We start from the raw sequence: 24,510 nt of genomic DNA, 5'->3' as shown, positions 1-24,510 counted from the left end.
TTAGAAATTCAAATTCTAACCAATCTCCAGCCGAGCAGAGATTACGCAAGCTTCGATCACAAGGGACATGAACGATGTCAGAAACCGCACTTATTGTCGATATAATGACGTAAAGCGTTATAATGTCTCGATTAGGTGGACGAGGACAAAAAGTAGTGCGTTTTGTTGAGCATTCGCATATCAGCAAGCATACGCTCGTACGTACGCACAAGTGCACGTGCAACAGTGCGTTGCTATTATCACCGTTTTCTCACGATGCGTACGCGCGTATTCCGTTATCGAATGCGCACCGTGGCCTAAAGCCTTTTATGTCAAATGAGAATGAACCGACACATTATAGCGTGTCGTGTCACGACGTCCACCTCGACGACAGCTGACGAAGCACGCGAATACCGTTGCCGTTATCGTCGACCATGCCATTATGTATTGAACTTTTCACACCAACAATTTCAACTTTCGATTCTTAGTTGCTTCTTGTGTTGTAAAGTATATCCTTATATACTTATATTAAGTCTTGTTAATGTGACAGGTAAATTTACTAGACGTTGTAGATTCGAATCTGTTTGGGTTATGTGTTTTCAAGGATAATGATGGCTTATAAGAATTTACAGGCCTTCAATCACACTGCATTTAATAGTTTATATCTTAAAGAACAACTAAAAAATGTAAGAGCAGTTAGATGCTGTGTACTTCATTGCTACTAAAGGTTGAAAATAGGACACAAACTAGAAATTAGAAAAAATTGTAATATAAGCATTTAAATGAAGTAGGGCGCTGATGGTATAATAGAAGCGAAATAACAGAAATAAGGTATATAACGGCGTGTGTGAGGGTGGTAGGTCGCTGAAAGTTACAGACACGCGATCCGGAAGTTTCGCTCCGAGTAAATTACAGGCTGCCGTTCGTTACATGTTACCATGTAAGCGAGATTTTTGTCGAAAAATATTTGTAATCTCAACATAGGAGGGAACATGGCACCGAGGAATCGACATATTCTCAGAACTCGATTGCTAATGACGCAAATCGCGTTTTTTAGTCCTTGAGAGAAAACAAATACGAAAAAGAAAATAAAAGTAGAGGAAAATGAAACTTCATGCGATGACGCAAAAGGAAAGAAAAACAACGATAATCTAGAGATAAAGCGAGTACCTGTACGATATCAATCGCAACAATCGCGCTGGAATTTAATAAATCGTCTTGCCCGCTATCGGTTTTGCGAAGATTAAACGCAACTGTGCCCCGGCATCGAAACGAAACGACGCAGTATTGTATCGCAGTATCGAGATGGCTTTCAAGATTTCTTACGTCCAGCAAAGAGTTTGTAAATGCACGAAGATTTCTGTAAAGTCCCATTACCGAAAGGAGGAAACGAATCGCATTCCAGAAACCACTTGCCCGATTGATCACTTTGTATCGTGCTACGACGTCAAACAGCCCGCACGGGTTCTTTCACTAAAATATACGCCGCTACGATCGCGGTAATGGTGCAAAATTACTGTATCGCGTTGTAAATTGCACTTACCGGCGAAATCTGGCAATTTCGGATCGATCGGCAAGCCACCAGCCTCGTCCGTTCGCTATACTTGGAAACGAGGCTGTTTACCTCGAAATTGAAAACTTCGGAAATGCTTATGCTGGTTTTTTTCATCGGTCGAACGGTCCACGGTGATAAAAAGCAACAATGTGACCAATGGTGATAAATTCATTTTAAACATTTACAATAAGCATGATTTCCTTTTAACTCTGTCAGGAGTTTTATCTTACTTTTGTCAAAACATTCTCAAATTTGCAGAAAATATAAAAAGATATCGTTGATATGTAAGATATCTCGATTGGAGTTTGATGTTTTTCTTAAAACAAGTTAAAAGTCTGTTTTGTATCTTCAAACTGGAGCTATATTTAGCTATAAAAATTCGACGGGAATTCCAATCAAAGGTAGACGCCTCACAGAATTCGAAGTTCGATTCGCGTTTTCGATTGAAAATCCATTAGGTACCTGCTATTCAAACTTCGAAACACCAAATGAACGCCAAGGGGCCAAAGTGGTGAAAAGCCGTGGAATTAAAGATATATCGGAGCGCGACACGGGCTCCGTGAAAATTCCTAAGTGGCATGTGTGTGCATGTGCGCGAGTGTCGTAATCAGTCCCTTAAAGGGGCCCAAACACGGCGAGTCAATATTGGAGCAGCCTCGTTTTCCAGCTCCGCTCTCTATCGCGTTGCTGCAGCTCGACCTGTTTAATCAGACCAAACGAGCGCGCACCTTAATCGTCGCAGGAATGCGCGACCGCGCTCGTTTCTTCCGTTTGTTTTTCATTTAGACAGGCCACACGCGAACACCACCCTTACTTGCCGCGCGTTATTCTCTTTGGAAACCGCTCTGCCGATTTTTCAGAATGTTTTAAGAAGTTAACACGATCTTGGAATTATTCGATCGTGATGAATGAGTAGAGCAAAACTCAAAGGAAGAATATCTACTTAAAGAAGAATAAAGTTGGAAAAGTTTGATTGGAATATGAATTCGATAATTTGGTAATGCTCGGTATGCGGCAGGAACAGCTGATATTTATCAAAGCAGGGGCGACGAGGCGTATTATACCGCGCACGCGAAGAGGAAAATAAGGCAAAAATTCGCGATAACGAATGCGTCGCAACGCGACGCACGCCCGGTAAATCTTTAGCGCGAGCAGATTATTCAAACTTTCCTTAATGGCCTCTTACAAAATGCCACGACCTTAATCACCGTCGTATAATTGCGCGACCTCCGTGTTCAACGCAAACACCTTGCCATCTGTGAGCTGGGTTTCAAAAAGTATTTGCATCCTTGTTCCCTTTCCTCGCTTTCTCCTTTTCTTCGCACTTTTTTCTCTCCTCTTCTACTTTTCTTCTGCCTTGAACTAACGCGGTATTCTCTTCAACTTCCCTCGTTGATTTAATTTGTTCGTGGTGGAATGATTCGGAGCGGTACGACGCGTGGAACGTTCGGAACGAAGCAAAGCGAGTCGAAGCCGGTTGAAATGAGACGACGCGAATCAATCATCGGTTTGGCGTCACTCCCCGATCGCAAGACAATCGTAATTACAGATAGCGTTTCACAGAAGATGGCTTGATTAGATTTTAAACAACAAACATCATCGCTTCCTGCTTCTTTCCTTTACGTATCGCGCGCTAATGACGTTTTAATAACACGATAATGGCGTATTTGTACGCTTGCTATCCCTGCTTTGTGACAGTTCTGACAATTCTCGTGTTTGTCTTCTTTTCGCTTCCCTTCGTTTCTCTTTCTCTGAGTAAATGACACGATTACTCATCGATAGAATGTCATTCCTATCGGCTATTCTTCCAAATTTCTCATTTTCCTTCTGCAGATATCTTCCATTTTCGAACTGAACGATTATTTCTTTCTTCGAATATTCCTAAAGTTATCTTGATCGTGCGCTCATTGTCTTTCTAAGCAATCTCCTTTTTACTCCACCTTTATTTAAATAAACGTGTGAAATATTTTCTGTCCATATTATATTCCCAGTCCCATTTTTCACTCTCCAAGGGAGCCGCGCGTTTTCCAGCATTTTACCCCTTTGCGAGCAAGTTGACACGAATTCAAGGCACGATTAGCGTGACTTCGGACGTCAGAGAACTGTTATTGGATTACCGCACGACGTAATTAAGGACACCGATGGAAATAAATCTTTTGTCTTAGCCAGTTGGTAATTTGCGACAGATGCACGAGGATAATCCGTAGGTAACATCGTTGATTCCGTTTATTACGGACTGCCGTGTCGTGATATTTATTTTCGGATTCGTTTAGGCTATATTTCTCTGTCTATTTAGCCCGATGATTGATGGCCATTCTAATAGGTTTAGGGAAACATTTGCTCGGAATTTAATTTTTCTCCTTTATGGGACTTAATTTATTTTACCGAAACTCTAACAAAGTGTTCGAACGCTTTCACGAGCCTGTGTACAAAACCAAATACCTTGATTTATCCTTGCAAGCAAACGATGAAAAGTTCTCAAAGCCCGTCTCCGGCTTACTACCAGAGATTTATTCGCAAACGAACCACAAACTTCGTTCAACCCCATTTTCAAGTGTCACGAGACAAAACAGAGCGGCAGTTGGCGTAAATTGGGGAAATATTTACAATAATCCGGACGAATTACGAGTTCTACCTGGTCATTTCGACTCAGAGGAGTACGCGTTGCCGGATCTGGTGGTTTATGGAATTTCCAACGGGACGAGAAATCCGGCCAGTGCATTCTCTTCTTTATCGGTCGTACTTATCGCGTCGCCGCAGGACTTGGTTCCTGCTCATTTTGAAAGGAACATAATGCCACACGAAACGCAGTTCCATTCAAAAATCCCGGTCACGCTCGCAAAACCGCGCGTTTTTCAAAACCACAGCCGGTAGACCGTGAACGCCCGATGCAAGGATTAACTCAATGTCTGACTTATTTTCTTCGATACGAGCTTCCAGCTTATTATTTCTGTTAATTAAGACCTGTCGGCTGTGTATATGAAATGTTTACAATCGATTCTACGCAAACCGTGAAAGTAGGCTTCTTGAGAAATTCGTACGTAGTAGCTCAAGGATCTACAGTCAATCAAATACACTTTGTAGCGAAATTTCCATGTGTACCTTCGACTTTTCACTCGAAGGTAACCAGGAAAAGTAATCAGAAAATTCCGATGGTCACCTCGCAGAAACATATCAAAATTCAGAGAAAAGAAACAGAGCGTCGATAAAAGAACGCAGTGTATCGAACGCAAACTAGTTGAAACGGTGAATAAAAAAGAAAATAGAAAAGAGGCTGTTGGCTAGAGAGACGCTGTTTCCTGTCTGGCCGCGTATATCGAGGAATCCGCGTTCGCGGGGACCTTGAAAGGCACGCGCGGAATCCGGCTCCGCTCCGTGGCGTGCTCGCTGTTCGCGCGCGTTCTCCGCGGCCGAGCGGTTTCCTGCTCTCGCGAAACGATACGTACCGGCTGGCCCGCTCGTGATTAGCTGCCGTTTCGAATTAACCGGCCGCCTATCCGCTCGTTAAAGTCTCGCCATTCGAAATAGCTGCAGGAGATTCCTTCACGCTCGCGGTTACGCAATCGCTGTCCCAACTCGAGGGAAACGAAGAAATTCCCGCGTTATCGCACCGGGAACATCTCTTGGATTCTCGTTCTATTAAGCTGTTCTTTCCAATGGGACAGAATTAGGCTCTTAAGGTATTTCTATGCTCCTTCTAGCATGTCGTGGAACGAAGCTTTCAAAACCTTGAAGCAGGTTTCGTTGGTAAACAACTGATTTTTAAAACGATTGTGAGGCGTGGAACAAGTGATCAAACAAGTCTTTACGATTTCGATCGATCACTTTGCGGAAGTATTTACGTGCAAATTTCAAAAATACGCGTTGCATCGAAGGAATTTCTTCATCCTTATACTGTGCTGAAACATATCGCGCCTTTCAAAATACCCGCATAAAACCAGCTATCGATAGGCATTACGTTTACGTTCTTACGTAGAGAACATCGAAGTTGCGTTTGTATGACGTTTCCGCTTGCGAAGATAAAAAAATAAATAACGCTTTCCCCCTTATGACAATTATTATTTATGGAGCCTCATTGTCAACGTGTCTTTATCATATAGGTAATAAAGAAACGAGGAAAGTTTTTTCAGGTTAAGTAGATGTGTATAAATAAACGACACGGTACGTATATAAATTTACACGCGATGCTTTCATACTGATCTCTGGAAACCGAAATAATTAGCATTAGCGAAAGATTTTCCAAGAAACATCATCACAGGGGATATTTGCGGAATCGTAATTGGCCAGAACGATCTCGTGGAAACCGCGTTTCCTTCGCGGAAGTGTTTCTTATCTCGGGCATATTATTAGTTTTGAGGAAAGTACATTTTTTTCCTCCTTCACGGTCTAATCTTTAGACCTTCTGTATCGCGAAACTAGTTACGGACTTTCGTCGTAAGATATCTTCCTTCCTCCTAACATGATTTCTGAACGACTTATATATAAATCTTTTAAAGACTTTTAGATCTTGCCCGTTCTTCGGACCATTCGTAAACTTGGAATATCGTGTAATTTTAAACCACTTTTCTAGGATAAAAGTTTGGAGTTTTAAAAAGCTTCAAGGATCAAAATTAGCACTTCGTAGATGATATTCGACGAAAACGCTGTCTGTCAAAAAAGACATTCATCCTTCGTAAAACAACGAATTTCATGTAACGTCCGACTGACGAACGGTTTTCTCGCCGGTCGTAAACCTTGACAAGTTGCGAAATCACTTGCCACGAGTGTAATCTATGAAAACAACGTAACATACTTGAGTAAAGGAGGCAAGATCCGATAGGTACGTTTTCGATAACGACGAAGGATGCGATAAACGCGAACCATTTTCGTTAATTACCTTTCTGGGAACTTTGTTTGAAGCGCGCGTATCTATTCGACAAACAAGATGCATATTTATAAGCGCGTTTTGCGCGCTATTCGTATACGAATTTTTGTCACGGTGGAAAGGAAGGTTGCTTCGTTCACACAAATAGAAACTCATTTTTCTCTTGGATTATTCAATGCCGGCGTTGGTGCTCCTGAGGAATGATATTTAACCTATTTGCTTTGTCGGCTCTTCAATGACTTTACCGGACTAATGACTTTGTTCTGACAGCTGTTCGTCATCGCGCTTTCTATTTCAAAGTCCAAAGTCTTACAAAAGACTAAATTCAAAAAGGATTAACTTGTGTTACAAGTTTATCGAGCACTTCATCCTTCTTTGAGAAATCCTTCGTACCTTGTGATTAGATAATAAGACTGCTGGTAGATAAATATTCAAATATTCCGAAATCTGCCCAATTACTCTTGGAGCGGAAAGTGGTCGTATAAGGTGCCAGTGTTCTGGAGCCAAGCTGCTCGATCGTGTTCGTAGAAATTCGCGAAGGCAAATTAGCTACCTGTGAATCAACGATTTCTCCCTGTTGTTCTTGTCCGATCTCGACGATTTTGCAACAGTGACAAATACGTAAATCCCAGAATCCACCGAATGACGCCGGCAGCTCATCGTGCTTTCTCGAGGTTGAAGCTGAACTCACGCGTTCCTGGTCACGTTATGAAACAATCGATACCATCGTTTGAAAATGCCAAACTTCCTCGATCATTGGTTCTTCGAAGGAACATCCATTATAATTTCAGATGTAAATCTAAAATGAGCTCGTGCTTGCGAGTATTTCGCGACTTTTTCCTCGTTCGATTGCGTCACTCCGCTACGTCAAAACGTGCGCTGCCAGTTTCGTTATTGTCGCCAAGCTACTGGTTGGTATTATCGCGGCTACTAACGACAATGCGCTTTAGCGTTTTCGGCCGGCCAGCAGAAATCTCTACGTCTATTTACGATCATTGTAATACGCAAATATCGCGGAAGCCAACCTTTACCTCCGTCGATTTACGCAACTACAAGTTTCAATAGTGACAGAATAAATTTATAAGATTAGAGGTTCTAGATTACGAAGCTACAGTTTCTGAAGGTTCGTCAGTGTCAGCGACTCTATACAAAACGTCGTTTCACAATGTTCAGTAGATCCAAATGATCGACTATTTCGTGGCCACGATACGAAAAATCTGTTTTCTAAAATAGTCGCATAATTGGTACATTTTATAGAATCGTAGAGGGAGACGAACATCCAGAAAATTTAACGATGATAAAAAACGTTAAGATGAATGATCAAAGTGTGAAGCTGAAACGTAAAAATCTGATTAGGATGAAGAAACTAAAAGGATCACTTCGGAGATTATTTTTAGCTCTTACGGTACTGTTGCTTTTTTTAAGGAAAGAAATCATTACTTGGGTTATCCGATTAGTGGAAGTACCGTTATCGGCCGTGAATTATCGCCAGGCTCGGGAATTAACCGGTTAATTGTTATCGCGAGCACGATAAGTGTTGACGTCGAAGTCTCTTCGTTTTCGTTTCCTTCGTTCGGTGAGCCGATATCAGGAAACCGATGCGGCGCCGCGCCGGACTGTGGCAATTAAAACTGTCAGCGAGCGCGGCGTACAACTGCGAATGCAGATAGCGCGTTTTGCCGAGTGAATTCACAGGAAACGAATTATCATGGTTCGTCGAGATACTTAATATTGTAGCCTCTAATTTTTTACCATAGTGTTGCTCGTCAGTCCAGAGATGAATAATTAATTGGAAAGTCAAGCGGCAGTCTCGAACCTTTGATTCTGTCGGTCTTAAACTACGGATGTTCATCTAGCTTTTAATAGAATCTTCTTATCCACTATCGCTATTTTAACGCTTGTCAATGAAAACGAGATATATGTACAAGGAAGTTGCCTTTCAACTAAGGTTTTGACATTAGACCCAGTAATCTTTAACACGGACTTCTAGATATTTTATAGGAAGATCACAGGAGAAAATGAACTTGAGTAATAATTAGAATGAAAGCGATACTGCAACACTTACATGTTATTAGTAATTGCAAAAATAAAAAAGTCTAGTAACCTGTGTTGGAATAAAAGGATAATTTTTTTATTATTATTTAATTTGTACCTTACAATTTGTCCAGCTGGACATTTGGTAAATTTTTCTAACTTAATCGCTAAATAACATGTGGATGGCTACCCTAGCCGGATACCATCTTCGAGTTTGACTATTTTATTTCTTTAGTCAGATCAGTGGGGTGTTTTCTTTTTAGTCTTCAAAAGGTTAAATGGTTAAGAATTTTTAATAAGGAACATAAGAACGCTTAATAGTGGCAATGAAGATAAATTCGCAGTGTTATTCATTAGATCGTATCAGTGGGTGAAGTACGCGAGGCAATTGGTCGCGTTCGCAGCGCGCGTTCACCTTTTTGCGCGTGCTATTTCGAGCGCGGTGTTGACAAGAAGCGACGCGATACGCGAGCCTCGGCATTTAGCTGGCCGTTTTCTTCTCGAGCTGACCAACAAAACAGGAAAACGACTGTGTCCAACAGGTGTCGTTAAGCCGGTTCCCTCTACCCGTAATGAACATTCTCTTTTATTTACAGTTCACCCGGCTTCGCGCGCTCCACCCGATGACGTGCCTATTAACATCCGCGGTTGCGTGTATACACTGGATACATACCTTTCTTATCCGGTCAACACGGATCTCTCTATTTTTATTTGGCCCTCTAACGTTTGCTGATTTGAAACGCTACACGTTCAACGGTGCAATGCTGATACGATATATGTAAGTCCATTTATCCGAACCCTTGGGGAACGAACACTTCATATAACCGATGTTCATGTAGTTGGAGTTTACTGATTCTCCTTGTTGTCCACAATTTCTCGCTACCATAACACAGAAATTCACGTTTAGAAGTTTAGATAAGCGGCCGCAAATTAACATTTTGTTCACATTAATGCCTCGGGTAAATATAGTTCTATCTACAATTTAAATTACTGCATACTCTTCGCCTGGCAGAAACGTTAGCTGTTTTGTAAAGAAAAATCTGAGTAAAAATATAGAACAATGACTCTACCGAAGTATAATAGCAACTCAAAGCCATTAAGAAAAAAGCCTAAGTCAAGGAGAAATTGGATTCAGAACGAGATTCGAAGATTCTCTAGTCTTAAACCTAGAGTGTATAGTAAATTTAATATTCATCGATGATCATTATCAAACTTTTCAAGGATCTTGCACTTCGTATTGATGTTATTTAGATAATTATCGCTTTAAGGCGTCAGACGGCTTCCCATATCTGACATTTGTAACGATGCTAATTATTATGAATCTTTTTTCACGATCGTTCTTACTTTAACGAGGAACTCTTAAAGGTCGTTCTTCTTATCGGCTGGACGATAAAAACTACGACTGGAATCAGGCGTAGCTGTCCATAACACACCTGTAATAGGCTAAATGACGACGCAAAATGCAATTTACACTTCGGTGTAGTATGATCTAACTTTTTTGCTAATCTACGCGATGGCGCCATGAAAAGTCCTTCGACTTTTGTTTTCTTTATTGTCGTAGTTTTTCTTGTTAGTGTCGAGGATAACTGTAATAAATACAACAACGAGGGACATAAAAACTATTTTCGTCGACGTTTCACGTATCACTCTGGTCATTGGTAATCTACGATACTACCCAAAATAACTCATATTTTACGGGGCAGTAAAATAAAGTAGATAGATGAAAGTATAATTTAGTTTCTGTACAGTCTATTTACATTTCATTGCTACGCTCCTGATTTATTACTAATGGGAATTCCGTTCAAGATGCTAAATGAAAACAATAGCAATATTATCTACTAGCCAATAAGATATTAAATGGAAGATAGGTATAATCGACGAGTTAAAAATCAGGTGCCTCGTCTCTTAATTTAATTCTCTGTCGCGGTAGCTTTTAAGAGTTTGAAAGAACAAAATGAATTTTCTGCAATAGTAAACGCAGAACACTACTGTACGAAACACAACAATGATTTGCTTCATATTACTATGATTTTTACCCCTGCAATTTCCAGAATCCGTGATCAAAACTTAGCACCCTATCAAATCCAATTCACGTTTCAGATTGGAAAATTCCTGAAAAAGAAGGTCTTGGTGCTCCAACCAGATTGGAAGAACGAACAACTCGTGGCTTGCGGCATCGTTTAATCTGGCGGATCCGTTTTTAAGAATCATCGTTTAACGTTGTATCTTCGTGCGCGTTTCCCCGGGCGATTTTCCGAGCTTAAGGACAACGATGGTTTCGGAAGACGTGATGGGAAAACGCTTTGTTGTTGGAATAATCCTGTAGCGAGAGAGCGGAATACGGTGTGAGAATAGATAGCAAAAGGACAAGCCGGAAAGGACAAAGCAGACTTTGGGGAAAATGCAGGCAAATACGGAGGCGGCATTCTTTTCTAATCTATTGACATAAAAGACTAATGACAGAACCTTCCTAGAAGTACAAGCTACCACTTTGGAAATTCTAAGGAGGAATTCACGTTGTTGGACTACCGTGAGACACACGATTGTTGATTATTGGCAGAAAACGTAGTGTTGTTTTAGGTTCGAATTTTGCTAGACCAAGACTTTCTATTCGAGATAAGAAATCCTTGTTACGGTCGTCGAAGCTACTCCCTGATTTCTTTTGTGAAGGCAGAAAGGATCGTCAAAGAAACGACCAATCTCCGAGGAAAGGAACTTTTTTCAGGATGAGAGTTGGGTGATCGATGGAATCCTGTAGCGACATGAATTGATCTTTGAAGCGCTGTAGGCAGAGATCCTCTCTCCGCCTTTAGAACAACAGTTCGAAGAATTCTTCGAACAATAAGTTCGTTTGTCGCTTTGAAAGCATACGGACTTGAAAACACCGGTCGAAAGCATCATAATCAAGAATCTGATCCTAATTTCATAAGATACTGCGCAACATTCGAAAACAACAGAACTCTCTCATAATATCTGAACGCGCGTTCTCCCATCAACAGGTTTCTCCCATCGCGGCGAGTTCACGAGCATCATCGCTGGAACCTCGAATCCCCTTCGATCCCGGTGCAACATCTGCTCGATCATGAGTACATAAAGGCAAGAAACCGTGAGAAAAGACCGAATCGCGCGCGAACACGGGACTGCTACGCGGCAATTAAGAGATCGGCGATCGATCGGAGAATCCACCGTTTCCCGGAAACGGCGTACGGAGGAAAACGCCGGCTGGGAATGGAGGTTTGAGGCCGATCCACGAGGAACGCGTTCCTCCGGTCGGCCACGGTCGACGGAGGAAACGAGCCTCTGCCCGGAATACACGTTTCACCACTTAATTATCGTTCATCGCTTAATTATTTTCCTCTCATTGTCGGCCTGGCACCGCGCCGGGCATGATAATCAGCCGCGATTCCGACGCGGAAATTGCGGAAAGAAGCAGGAAGCTACGTCTTCTTTCCTCTGTTTTTTTCCTTTCCTTCTTTTTCTTTCTTTTTCTCCTCTTCTCTCTCTCTCCCTCTCTGTCTATCTCTGTCTCTCTGCCTTTCGCTTCTGCAACGGCGTACGTGTAATACCGTTAGCCGTTGACAAGCCGATGCATCCTGGCCGCGAATCACCTGAAGAAAGGAAGAAAACAGAAGAGAAGAAGCGACCGGACGAGCGCACAGAAGAAACAAAGAAGGGAATACGGAGGTAACTGGTAATATCGCCGCGAATAATAGCATTCTCGTTACGTCACATCCTGTAAACAACGTTTACGATTTGACGATTCGGTGGAAACGCCGGGAATAATCGTAATTTGCGGTGGCCACTGGTAACGCTTCAGCGATTCACATTTTCCTACATCCTGTTGCTCCGACATCCCATTTCGAACTAAGAAACGCAGGGAACTAGGAACGAGGTGTTATGGAAAATCTGGTTGCACGTGTTGCACCAAACACTCGAAACGTCTTGGTGAACTTCCGTCTACTCGTTTGGAAAAATTTATGTGGCCGGCTGAACATCAAATTTTTAAAGTTATCATAGTTATTTTATACTTTAATCGTTGCACCATGATATTTTATGCATCTTGGTTAATAACGTGTACAACGAACTTGGAAAGTTCTTCTTTTCTACAGCGTCGATTAATTTTCAACGTGTAACGTTGCTTTTGTTTCCCTAAAAAAATCATGTTTGTATTCAATTCCTCTTGAAGAACAACCAACTAAAATTTCGTGGCAGCTTTTTCGTTAAAAGTTTCTTACAACGGCTATCCGTCTCGACCGGCCAAAAGTTGTTCGATCTTTCCACAATTTCCATCCCAGAGAAAAAGGGAAAAGAATTCGCACCGTGCATGATTTATGCTCCTCGAGTTCAATCTCGAGATCTGACAGCAAGGCAAACAAAATTTTTGCAGGGAGGAGAATTCGACGTGACGGTCGTGCGTTCTGGGGCGGGCAAGTTAAGTAAAATAGTTGTTTGCATCGTCGAACTAAGGCTAAGCTACGATGTGACAGATTATGCACGTAGGGTCTCGGAGCTGATCAGAAACCGCAACATTTTTTGTTTTTTATTATTTAATTTGTACTTTACAATTTGTCCAGTTGGACATTTGGTAAATTTTTCTAACTAATTGCTAAATAACATGTGAATGGCAACCCCCAGCGGGATACTATCTTCGAGTTTGACTATTTAATTTCTTTAGTCAGGCCAGTGGGATGTTTTCTTTTTAATCTTCTTTCTATGAGAATTTTGCTCGCTTCAGCAACCAGCTGATTTGCATGTGTTGCCGTTCTTTCCTTGTATTTTTCCGGCGTACCTGCCGATTTCTTCTTTGACCGTTGGTATTTTTAAGTCTTTGCGTATATCTTCGTTTCTGACATACCATGGGGCGTTGACTATTGTTCTCAGTATCTTCCATTGTAGCGACTCTAGTTTATTTATGTGGTCCGCGGCTGCTGTCTCCCATAGCGATATTCCGTACGTCCAAATTGGTTTTATTATCGTTTTGTTGATTTTTAGTTTATTTTCTATGCTGAGTTTAGAGTTTCGACTGGTTAGCCAGTACCAAACCGCAACATGGAACGTCCTTTTTTGAAAGACTGTTTGGAAAAGTGTTTGGAATTTCTTTGGAGCAACGTAGCTGTGTTGTTACTAGATAACGAACTAATAAAATCGTAGAATATTGGTATTCTTTAACTTACGGTAAATATATTGAGGGAGCTGTTTATAAGAATCTGTACGAAGAAACATTTGTATATTTGCGTATCAACGAGCGTATATGTTGGCTGAGATTGTTCAATATGGGTATTCCATCCATCAGTTAATATCATAAATATCGACTTTAACCAATTTCAATGTACGATTAATAATTGTTGTCTCTTATGCAATATTCAATACGACAAGATGGTTAACAGAGCTCGTCGAAGGAAATACAGCGTTCTTAATTGAAAACTGTCTCGGAGACATTCCGTTCTTCTACTTGTAAGTGATTAATTCTTAGCAGGACCTCGCATGTACAACAACCGACATCTTGAGAGTCGAGCGTGTCAGTAATAGGCGATATCGGAACGTGTCTACCTATACATTTGTTCTGTCATCGCTTCAATAGATTTTTCATAGCAAATAACTCCCGTTGTTAGATTTATACTTGCGAACTCAAATATTCCTGTATCATTAACATCTAACTGTTTGTTTACGATCATTTGCGTTTGTTTACGTTCATTTATTTCTCAATGACTTATGTTAGACCACAATTTACATTCTGTTTATTTTCCTGCTACTTTCGATTATTCCCATTCTCTTTGAAAATATTTCTCTTTTGTAGTTTGCACTGATATCGAGACTGTCGAAAGAAGGAATGATCTCAGCACGCGTTCGTGAGAAATGATTGGGACCAATCGGTTCATGCACCATCGAGTGAAACGTTCGTCCTTTTCGACGACTGTCCTTTCGACCAGACAACCTTTAGCCTACTGAAAATTCGACCTACTCGTGCCACTTCTTTCTCAGCAGCCAAATAGCAGCCACTTCCACGTAGCAAAGATTCGGGATGACGAAACGGGCCACAGAGACTCGCGAGTCATTTTTCAAGCTTATCGACTTCCGCGACGCTCGTGTCTCCGCTGCAGGAAACAATATTTTCTGAATCGGCCGTATAAACTCGCCATAAATTTTCCTCGTCCGTCTAGAAACTTTCCAAATACCAATAGCCTATTGTTGGGTTCCTTAAATACCGTCAGAGACATTTCAATGACTCTTAAATCATAACCATAATTGTGTAAACAATGTCTAATAGATTCTTCCCATTCTTCGACCCCTGAAAGAGAAAAATATTTTCTCGATATTAATCACTGACAACAACATTAATGACGACGAGCATAGTAAATAGCAGGTATCGATAAACGTAAAATAAAAAAATTTGCATTTAATTTTTAATTTTCAAGCAGCTGAATAAGAAGATTCGTATAAGATTCATCGTTGGTGGCAAAGTATATCAAAGGAAGAAAAAAGGTATGACCGGGAGATGTTCATTTGACAATGAACAACGCTACTCGAAAGAGTAACGGTTTTTAAGGGGTGAAAGAGGCACGAGAAGACCCGGTAATTTGAAGTTTCGCTTCAAAGTCGGTATACGTGGTAGCAATTATCTGGAATTAAACGTCCAGAATTCAACTCAACGAGTATCCTCGGTTGATGCTGTTTCCAGCCGCGTCGGCGAAGAAATTTTAATAAGACCCCTCGAGCTCGTTTAATAAGATCGCGAGTTCACGGAAGATCGTTAAAATACCTCGATGGAAACTTTTCACCACTGACTGGCCACCCCGTGATATTGATTAACATCGTTGCATTCCGAATGATCTCGGTCCGACGATTGCCAATTATCGGAAATAAAACGTCTTCCGGTCTTTTGAATCGCGAACCTCGTACCTGCCGAGACGCGGATGAATAGTCATACGCTATGCTCGGGGAAAATACGTGTAACGGTTGAATTATTCTGCGCTTTCCAGCTGTTCGAAGTTTCTCTCGATATCTAGAAATCATTATAATAAACGGAACATCGACGCGAGGAAAAATAAAATTCTAGAACGAACGATTTTCCTCGGACGCATCAACACGCAGGAGTTTCGATTCGGTCGATTCCTCCGACGGTGTCCTCTTTAACGAAAAATCTATGTGTTCTCTAAACAAATTGGAAAGGGATGCCTCTCGACGAAAATCCATCGTCTCGAGCGAACGAGAGTCGAGGAGAGAGTTTCGATTTCAACCCCGACGGAAATACACGGCCGGCACCGGTGACGGATTTCTCAACGGGACACGGAGAGTTTTCTGTTTTTCAAGGGTTCAACAAGTGGCAGGTGCCTCTTACACAGATCGAACAATGACGTGGAATAGTCCGGGGGTGAAGTCGGGATGCAGCGGTAAGCGCGATTGAACCCGAAGATAAATCGTCGTCGATTACCATTTAGTTAGGTCCGTGCGCAACGCGCCCGTGTGTATGTAGCAGCTTTTCGTGCCGGTCCATAATTCACGATCTTGAAAAGAACACGCCGGTTGACGCTGGAAAATGGAGATTAGGTCGCTGCTCCATCGGGTAACATGGTTTGAAAAGAGAGCAAAGAAAGAAGAAAGAGAGAACAGAAGGGAAGATGGAATGAACAAGAGAGTACGGGGCAGCCGATTGCCAAACAGTTCCTTACTATGTTGGAGCGAGGAAAAACTGGTGTCTTTCCTTTTGGGTCGATTTGCATTTTTTTTCAACGGTGCTCGGCGATGCGTTTCAACGGTAGTCCCGCGCAAACAAACGGCCGCGATGCGACGTGACGTTCCTTTCTAGCCCGTGAAACGCTTGTTTTTCCAGGATAGGGGCTCGACGTGAAATGCAAACGACTTCTCTTGCACGTGCACCGGACATCTCGACGGATTATGCGATCACTGGCGCATAATTTCTGCGAAAACGAGGCAAGCGAGACACGCCGTGGAAATTCGACGCTCATTAATTTCCTTTCGAACAAGCGTCCGCGACATCGAACTGGAAACAGAAGAGGATGGTGGTGGTAACTGGAAACGATGGAAAAGTCTCTTTAATCTCAGCCCCATTTGCCGGAAACTTCGCGTCGTTCGCTAGTCCAATTTGCCATCGACTCTCTCTTTCTCTCTCTTTCTCTCTTTCGTTTTTCTCGAGATTCGTGTTTCCTTCCGTTTTTTCTCGGAGGGAAAATTAATTTCTGTTTCGTGGCAGGGAAGCAAATGGATGAAATACGCGACAGTGGCAAGCAGGAAACGGAAACACGAGTAATGTTTGAGGTTCGAATGAGTTTCGCAAGGGACAAACGGACGCGAAAGAAAGAAAACACGGGTCAGAAATCGGAAATTCCAGAGAAAATTTAAAAATAACCGAACACAAATCACCGGCGATACAATAACAGCGGTCGAGAAACGTTTACGCTGGACAGATTTACGAGGAACTGCGACGACCACCAACAGGTGTCTTCTATAATCTTCACCAGGCTCCGTTCACACGTTTCCACCGATTCGCAACCCACGCAGCCTCTTTGACGAGGTCCGGTCTCGCCGTTCATCGGCTGTACCACAAAATACCAAGAAGTCTGATGGGAAACAGGCTTAAGAAAGGGAACGAGCCAAAGGAATTTCGGCTTGACCGATCCCCGTTGTTGTACAAGTGTAGAATGTCGATGGACCGATCGATTATCTCGAAAAGCTCGATCCCTTGTGCAAGAGATAGTTCGTTATTTTGGAATTCGAAGCTGATAGGAAGTACGACAAGTTAATTCGTTATCATAGATACTGATAGTTTAGTTTGAAAATAAGATAGCTGCCTACGATGTTTACTTTAGGATAGACGAAATCGGTAAATGGGGAAACTATTTCATTCAGTGATATTCCATTAACAGTTACACGATTCATAAAATGGAAGGCGCGTTAAGCCGAGCTCGAAAGAGCATCGGGTGCCGGTTTGTGTTCACACGTTCTACCCACGCAGCCGTTTCTCCCTCGCAGGCCCATCTTCGCTTTCGATCACCTTTACAACGAAATTCCACGAACAACGAGTGGCTGAGAAATGCCGCGCGGGAAGAGACGACCGACGAAGCAGAGAGATGGGTCGAGCAGACAGAGAAAGCACCAAAAAAACGAGGAAAGAGATCGAGAAGGAAGGAAAGAAAGAAGGAAAGAAAGAAACAAAAGCAGAAAAAGAAGGAAAAGAGAATTCCAGGTTGAAATCGGAGTGCAGACCAAAAGCACCGCCGTGTCGAGCGACGAAGCAAGAGGAAGGGGCAGGTAGATTCATTCACAAGACCCCCACGGTTTCGTTCCCTTCCCCGAGCCGAAGTGGCTCGAATGGGAACCGTTCGGGCCCGCTGCCTCCCTCCACCTGACCCGTTTGAGACTCCCACCTTTCTCTCCATCGCGGCAAACGGACCCACGATTCCCGCATACCATTCGTCTCTTCGTGAGGGACCACCAACCGACAGCAGAGTCGAGAAACTCTGTCGGTCTGCTAGCACGTCGTTTCTTATCCGTCTGTTGCAACGGAGCGTAGACCAAACAAAGGAATCCGAGAGAGCCAAGCCGACGACTTCAGAATTTCTCTCTTCCTTTCTCTCTTTCCCATGATAATACGCTTCTGCTTTCTCCTTTCCACTTCTTTCGTCGCTTTTCTCGTTTTTCCAGGAATCTTCGAATTTTCCTTCGATTCCTATTTTCCATATTTTTATTGACGAGTTCTATTTACAAGTGTGTTTCTTTTACAATTCGAATATCTTTGTTTTCAATAAAAGAAACGTATAATAACTACTAATTATTTAAAAAAAAATGTATCTGATATAGTAGCTTAACGAGATGTCTACAAATTTTCGTGTGAGACTACCGTTTCAAGGTAAATACCAATATTTGCAGTCGATGAACAAAGAAAGCCACAGGAAACTACATCCGTTAAAGTTAAAGGTCCGTTACGACATGCAAAACGCTTCTCTCCCTTTGCATCCCGAAATTTACCAGCCAATTTAAAAGAACTATGATAAATCGTTCGAAATCTTTTACAAGTTTTTCCAAGAACGAATTGGAAAAACAGAGTACAATGGCGGGTCTCGAAAGGCCTTCGGTCCGTCATTGAGCTTCCAGGCCAGTCGATTGAAGAAACGCTTCTCTCGGAAGATCGTGCGATAACGATATCCCATAGTAGGATACCGGCTGATTTAGGATCCTGTTTACCCGTGTCCCGAGCTGCTCCGTTCTCTCATAGGTCCTGTTTGCCATCCGAGAGAGTAGCCACTAGGAGCTCGCGGGTCTCATTAAGATCCCAAAGCGAACCGACAGTCTCTCACAAGTACGCAGCCCCTATTCACCTTTTTTTTATTTTTATTTTCTTTCTTTTTTTTTTACGCCTCTAGCCTCTCTTCTATCCTTCACCATTTAATTTATCATCCGATAAATCCTCGTAGCTTGCACAAACGCACAAACGATGTCGTACAAATAGGCTGGAAGAATTTTAGCCTCTAGAAGGAATATCTTTGACCACCTTTGTAAGATTATGATCACGATGGATGCTGACGAACTGCCGATCTGACGGACGAAACAACCACAGACCGGAATGCATACAGTCGTAAGGATCTATACGAAGATCAGAGTTTTATCACCATGACGAGTAATATTTTTTAAACAGACAATATTTGAAAATTTAACATAATGAATTTTAAAATTGCTGGCCAGTAAAAAATCAAAAGTATAACCTGTCGTGTTGTTTCCTGCAGTCTTCGCATATATACGTATTCGTGTTTGTCAGAACATCCACTGTAACCATAACTTAACAAGTAAGATTCTTGCAAGATGTTTTAAGGAAGAAGTGCTCCAAAAGGAACCTGCTGGAAAAAAGTACGGAACAAATCCAACGATAGTTTTTATCGAACATACTCGAGCGACTAGTCAACCACCTTTCGAAGATTCATCTGCGACATCAAACCGAGACGCGTTTTTCCCGTGGCGCGCAAAATTGCGTTCGACCACAGCTCCGGATCGTCCGCGAAGCGTTACACTGCGTTCACGCGGAACGTGATCGAGGACACGCGTATTCACGAGACTCTGATCAAGAAGCAACACCAGGATACGTGACTTGAGGCGTAGACTAAATGAAAAAAGGGGCCATCGTCGATGAATTTTCATGGTGTTGTACGTGCGCGGCCCAACACTGTCGAACAGGTTATTCACGCGTAGTATTGTAGCATCCTGCTCCGAAGTGGCCCAAGCGCCATTTAGACGGGAACCCTTTCAGAAATTTAGGCGCCGACATCGTGATTCACCAGCTTCGAGTTACGAGCTAGACACTCAGCCTCTTCTGACCAGTCATTCTGCTTTTTTCAGAATGAAGTCCCGCGTTTGATCTCTGAACCGCCGTGCTCGAGGGTTGCTTGATTTGTTGAACGAAACGGCAGACCTGATCCTCGTGTTTCGACTTTGTTCCTGGAAATTGGGATCGAGGTAGCTCTACGAGTGTGTGTGGATATTGTTAGGGAAAACAGCGGTTCCTTAGCTGAGACGAAGGTTATTGGGACTCGTTGGAATTTCTTAAAACAGAGCGCGACACGCGACGGTTAAACGAGAGTAAACCGTTGTTGTTGATTCGTAAAAATCGTATTATAAAGTGTAGTATAAAGTGTAGAAAATGAACGACCAATCGTCGAAGGATAGAGATATGTATGATAAATAGGAGATTGCCATGGAAACACGTCAATAAATAAAACAAGTTTCACGTAAATCCACCGTAACAACAGACATTCACCGAAAAATTACCGTCAATCGCTACCTATGACGAAATTAATTTCTCTTCTTCACGAAACATTAAAACCCTTAAATTTCTCGTTAACACGAATTACGTATAATTATCTACCGTTTGGAATTTCTTCTTCGTTCTGAAGAAGGTACTTCCCTTGAACATCCTCTGCATCCACTGTATCCGGACAGTTAGATATTTATCGTGCATCTCCCAAAATGTTAGTGATGAGGAAACAGCGACGAATGTCGCAACGTACAAGATACGCCGTGAGAGGAACGAAGTCGGCCCTCTCGTGTTACAGGGTGGTAGTGATGCCGGACAGACGTCGATGTCATCCGAAGCCGAAGCGAGATATGGAGAAAAACGGGGCTCGGAGGTGTGGAACGAAGGACAGAGGCGAATATAACATCAAGCATGACTATAAACTTCTCGCAATCTCGTCTAGACGAGACACGTGGTGTCTACGGCTGTTCTTACTCTTTTCAGCTCGTTGCTGAATTCTATCTTACCCTGTCAAGGGCACGCCAAGTCGAAAGACTCACAATCAGCTAAAAATCTTTCGTTTTCATTTCTGATATGTGCTGCGAGAGATTAGCTGGTTGATAACTGTGCAAAGGAAGAACGAGGCTTGCACAGTGCATAGTTCCACCACGTGTCTCCGATTCACAGGAATTCAGTGTTCTATGTGCTTGTTTCGCGGTTTGCCGATGGTACGTTATGGAAATTTGAGCATTTGCGTCGAATCGTTCAAATACATCGACACAGTACCGTTAAAGGAGAGCGTTAAAATACAGTAGAATTTCGTTTATCCAAACCGGTGTCATCACAATTCCCGATTTACCAAATATATTCCTGAATTTTTATTATCCGACAGTTGTACGAAAATTAATTCCGATTATACAAGTGATAAACAGCGAAGGAAAGAAAAACTAGTGGATTCCTGTTATCCGATCGATCCAATTTTCCGGCACGTCTTGTATCCCATTCGTATCGAATAAATAAAATTTTACTGTACAAAGTGTTGGCAAATCTTAACCTTGCTACATATGGAAAAGGGACGAAAGAACACAGCTGGATTGCAATTACACGGCATCTACTACAAATTTGTTTTTCGTTTTTACATGTGTAAAATTCACTTCGTTTGGTGTGTGATTACGGCAACTTAATACTTGATCACGTTCTGTAATAAAGTCTACGGAGTCTTCCGCAACGGTTGACAAATAACAACAACAATTTGGAAAACAGTCATGAGAACATTCGTTTCGAGATTCGAATAGATTGGTAGATTGGTTCCCGTTAAAACGACGCAGTAAACGAGTTACGTGACGCGAGTCATGCGAGCAGGTAAAATCGGGACTAGCTGTTCGACGAGAAACTTACGCACTTCACGTAAACAAGCAGAAATTACGACTTTTTATGAGCAACGTGTTATTGTTATAGAGTCGCATACTAAGTAGTCAAAAATGGTCTACGTGAAATTTTGCACGAGAGTCCTCTACCAAAGCTTGTTGACAGATAAATGTCCGGGAAAAGAAACGACGATGAAGTTTTGTGCTTTTGTTATCGATGAACCCGGAAAGTATCGACAAAGTCGTAATCAGCTGCGTTAATGAGCGATATTTCATAGCTTGATAAATGAATACGTAATAAAGTCATGATTACCGGGAAATTGAGTATTTTTCCAGAAATCGATCGAGACAATGGTCGTTCTTTTTATAGACGATGAATTTCACTTTCGACGAAAGTCAGTGAACCGTACGCACTACGACAGAGATACAATAGCGAAGTATAATGTCTCGAATTACGATTTCGATCGTGGTGAATAGATTCGAGAAACATCGTTGGAATCGTAATTAGTCACGTGACGAATTAATTAAAACGATTATCGAATGGAACACAGAATAGAATCGTCGGTGAATACGTAATAGAAGCTATTATGCATATAGCTAGTGATCGTCTCGGAGTTTTCGGAAGATTTATCCATAAATCACATTTTACTTTCGATTAAACCGAATAAATCGCGGTCTTACAGGCTGCCATTTTAAGCTTAAAAACTCCGTTAGACGCCAAAACTTTTTGTTACACGCTCTGCGAAACAAGGTTAAATTTCTTCGTAAATCGAAACACAGATGACTGATTAACAGAATTTGCTAATTTCTATCCGCTGATGTATAGAGATCCATTTCTTTAGTCTTGTTTTATCTTAGCCGGATAAGTCGCGATCGAAATCGGTTTGGTCTCGGTCGAAAGACCGCGTGGTTTTTAATTTAAAGTCACGCGAGATAAACATTTGTATCGAAGACCTCGGTCGATCAATGCCGGTCGATCGCGTTTTTTTTACCGCCGAACTTTCGAAACTATCCGCGTGAATCGCGTCGGATATCGCGTTTACTCCGGCATAAAATTGAATTTTACGCCACGCTATTAGAAAAGCCTGGCTCTCCTTACCCTTCCTCGGCCTCTGGTATTAGTATATCGTAATTGGAAGCTGCGGAAAGTTTTACTGTCCGCCGTTATAACCGACCTCGCACCGTTACGACGACGTTGCCGTCGTCATAATTAAATTTTTCCGGCCAGACGGACAGCAATTACAATGAAGGTGATTTCGTGCGCGCCTCTCCGTCTCATGGATGAAGAATCGACGTGAAATTTCACTCGATGAACCCAATCGAAATTTTCTGTTTCTCTGCATGATTTCCTTCCGAGTGTTTAGAGCGAAGCTCTAATGCAAGAATAATGTTTATTATATTAGGTTGTCCGAAAAGTGTCTTTCTTCTACAGACACGTCTTTTACAACAACGCATCTTCATACAAACATGAAACCTAATCTGTCGAACTATGTGATCTTCATTTTGATAGAACAAAATGGATCATGCGTAATTCGATAAAATAATATAAAACGGAAAATGTTGTACGTCCATTATCTCCTTATAAAACGAAAGAAACTTTACGGACGACCTAATAGATTATAAACCTTCATGGCGATTAAGTTTTTTTTTTATTTGATAGAATTTTTACAATCAATTCTCATTGAGAATTATAAGTAAATTATTTTGGCGTGATACTGTAACTTGGATTGAAAGTGTTTACAGTATGTTTGATTCTAGATGGCGGTTAAGTAGCAGTAAATTCGTGTAGCCCAAATTTCTTACTTTCCTTCTTGCTTCAAAAGTGGCATATCTTTTTTAAATTAAACATCTCAAGACATTATAGATGAAACGGTAAGCAAACTTCCAACGCAGGGCTTCCGGTTCAATTAAAAGTGATGGATCATCGATGAGGTGCTTAAAGGCTGCAAAGAAGAAATAAAAAGAAAACGTGTCACCAGGACGAAGACGATAGAAGAAGCGGCGCGTCGATAGCGGTTCTAATGCGGGGCTCATTAATCTTGCTCTCTACAGGAGGCCAACAATAACTGCGTGCATTACGATTACAATCAACCGTGCCGGTAAAAGCGACTCCTCGTAAGGGCGATCGTGGTGTTAATAAATCACGATTAAATCTGTCGCGAGGCGGCCTCTCGAAGGCCGCGTTACGCCGCGAAATTTATCCTGTAGTTAATTAATTTTACGGCGTGAAAACGAGCGACGATTACGCGTGTTGGCTGCTAGAAATTAAATTCATTAGCGAAACACGTGTCGACATAATGGATGCATGCTCTTCGACCCTTTTATGGATCGGTGTGTTCTTGATCACGATACCACTGGCTTAAGGTCTATAAAGTGGTTCGTGAAACCTTCCACCTGATTCACATAAGCTTTGAATTAATATCCTGACGCTTAGGATTTACTACTTGATTTGGTGTAACGGTTATCTTATGGCTACCCTTACAACGCACATTTCACGAAATTATTAGTATCTGAATAACAATTCTTCGAATAATACATCGACAATCGAATGGAATGGTGTAATAAAGAGGCAGCTCTATTTTCTTATAAAAGAAGATATCTGTGATAGTTTAGAGTTGATGGCGTATCGCAGAAAGAAACGAAAACCGGACGAGACGACTACATGACGGTGGTAGGAAGGTTGAGAAAGGGCAAGCGGTGGCGCGAATTAATTAAAGGTAGAATTTATCAGAAACGGTATACAGAGGCGAGCGTGACCCAAGGCGCAATTATCGTTAACGTTCAGTTGCTTTACGAGCCGCTAGCTCGTAAGTTACGAGTCGTAAATGTAAATGCGAGATTTGTAAAACGGTACACCAGCCACCCCTTGTCTTGATGTTATTAGTACACTTCGAGGGGGGAAGGATGCAGAGTAGCGTGGATGTAATTAGAGAGCCGCGTAAATTATTATTCGCGAATTACATATGAA

General features: G+C 41.9%; 1 protein-coding gene and 2 long non-coding RNA genes across 7 annotated transcripts in view; 1 reads left to right on the top strand and 2 right to left on the bottom strand.

Moving 5' to 3' along the window:
- Window positions 1-24,510, bottom strand: part of LOC126918014 (3-phosphoinositide-dependent protein kinase 1) — a 403,560-nt gene that overhangs the window by 153,024 nt on the left and 226,026 nt on the right. The window lies entirely within an intron of this gene.
- Window positions 8,028-20,175, top strand: LOC126925768 (uncharacterized). Its single transcript, XR_007714101.1, has 3 exons — window positions 8,028-8,109; window positions 9,029-9,210; window positions 10,533-20,175. It is a non-coding gene; the product is annotated as an uncharacterized LOC126925768 (long non-coding RNA).
- Window positions 8,913-24,510, bottom strand: part of LOC126925593 (uncharacterized) — a 32,256-nt gene continuing 16,658 nt past the window's right edge. Inside the window, exon 2 of the long non-coding RNA XR_007714016.1 lies at window positions 8,913-23,485. This is a non-coding gene — a long non-coding RNA (uncharacterized LOC126925593). The remainder of the gene's footprint in view (window positions 23,486-24,510) is intronic.

The sequence above is a fragment of the Bombus affinis genome, chromosome 1, assembly GCF_024516045.1.
Source record: "Bombus affinis isolate iyBomAffi1 chromosome 1, iyBomAffi1.2, whole genome shotgun sequence".
In the NCBI taxonomy this organism is placed as follows: Eukaryota; Metazoa; Arthropoda; class Insecta; order Hymenoptera; family Apidae; genus Bombus; species Bombus affinis.
This window is presented reverse-complemented; position numbering and strand designations above follow the sequence as displayed.